The following is a 1,950-nucleotide window of genomic DNA, read 5'->3' on the forward strand; positions in this document are numbered from 1 at the left end:
GAAGGTATATTGGGAATATAATAGTAATGAACATTGTTATATCTAGATATAGAAACCAGAACGGGATTAAAAGAATGTAAAAGTGAAGACCGCACCTTCTTAGAAAAGTCAAAACCTGTTTTTCACCTTCCCTATAATTGTAGAAGCAAGGAGAAAGGAATCATTAGTTTAACAATTGAAGCCAGGTATCTGAAATCTTGATCATTAACAAAAGCATGTATTTTCTGCCTGCAAAAGACACAGAAGCATATGTGTCTTTTTAGAAAGTATAACTTAGTCATACATTTCTTTAGAAAGTATAACTTAGTCTTTAATAAAAATTCTAAAGCCTCTCACCTTCACCCACTTGTGATTAAGTGTTAAAAATATGTTAAACACCTTTGAGAAACCGCAAGTTGCTGCCCTAGGCTACACAGACCTAGAAGTTAATGTATAATCTGTAATTGCTTGCTTGAAATTTTTTATAGAAATAAAAATTTTAGGTTATTAGGTAAATCATGATGTACTTAAAAATATGTTAAGGACAAATCTGTGAATCATCATGCTCTGTATCACTTGAGTAATCTCGTATCCTGTTTTAAATGAATAACCACATTTTTGTCATTATTTTCTTTTGTGTCAATTTCCTTCTTCTGACAATAAAAGACTGGGCTTCAGCTAGCTCTGTGTGCTAGCCTGCCTGTCAGCTTGCATCAATCTTGTGTTTCTGTCTTTTATGTCTATTTTCTTTCACCTACTAGATTTCCCACTCACGTTAAAACCCCACGCTCCTTCGAGGAGATCCTTTGTTGAGGCGGGACCCCGACTGAGGACCCCGGCAACATCCCACATATACCTTAGTCTTCTTTTGTTTGCTCATTTGTTGGTTTGTTTTTAATTTTTTTTCTATGCTCTTTTTAAGGCAGAACTCCATACATTTACCAGGATTACTCTTGCAGATGTTCCAGTAACTGCATTCCTTCCTGGTCAGCACATAGCTGGGCTTTCTTTACTGTTTTACAGCTTGCCCATACATATGATTTCATAGTTCTCTATGCTGTAATTCAGTTAAGGCCAGAATTTAAAAATAAAGTAACGTCAGTTCCTTCTGGCTTTATAAAAATTAATTAAATTAATAACAAAATAATGTGGTGGTAGTTGTGTGGCACTGAGTCAGTTCTAACTCATAACAACCCTGTATAGGATTTCCAAGGTTGTTGTTAAGTGCTTTCAAGTAAGTCATAGTGTTATAGTGACATTATATAGGGATTCCAAGGAGTACTGGTGAGTTTGAACAGCCAACTTTGTGGTTCAAACTGACCTTGTGGTCCAGTGCTTTATCCCACACCACCACACCAGGACACCTTAACCAAATATAGCAGGCTAATTTTTAAGTTGATTATGTTGTATGACCTGTGAATGATGTTGGAAATTTTGGCAGATAAATGGTTCCCCACCCTCGCACTGGGTTGCTGAGTCAAAACCAAGTTGATAGCATTTAACAACAACAACGTTTATGGAAGCAGATCATGAGATCTTTCTCATGTTGAGCCATTAGCAGATTTGAACTGCTAACCTTTTAGTTAACAATCAAGTGCTTAACCATTATGCCACCAGAGCTCCTATCTATTTTCTAGGAAAATAATATGAACCAATGACCCTTCCATGGTTGGGATTTTACTGTTCATTGAAAAAAAAAAAAATTCCAAGGAACTATTTTTATTTTGATTGTAAAACAAAAGGTAAAATAAACATAAGCTCCATTTGGACTAGATATAATCTGCTCAAACTTTTTCCATACCTACTATGATGTGTACCCCACCCTTCCTTCAGTTCCCACCACTGAGTACATTGAACTGCACAATCAATACTTACAGTAAAGGAAAATAACTACAGTAGTGATGATGTAAAACTGGTGGACTTTTTCTCTGGTTGATGAAAGCTACTAAAATTAACTCATCAACACAAAAC

This window comes from Chrysochloris asiatica, unplaced genomic scaffold (genome assembly GCF_000296735.1).
Source record: "Chrysochloris asiatica unplaced genomic scaffold, ChrAsi1.0 scaffold00506, whole genome shotgun sequence".
Classification (NCBI taxonomy): domain Eukaryota; kingdom Metazoa; phylum Chordata; class Mammalia; order Afrosoricida; family Chrysochloridae; genus Chrysochloris; species Chrysochloris asiatica.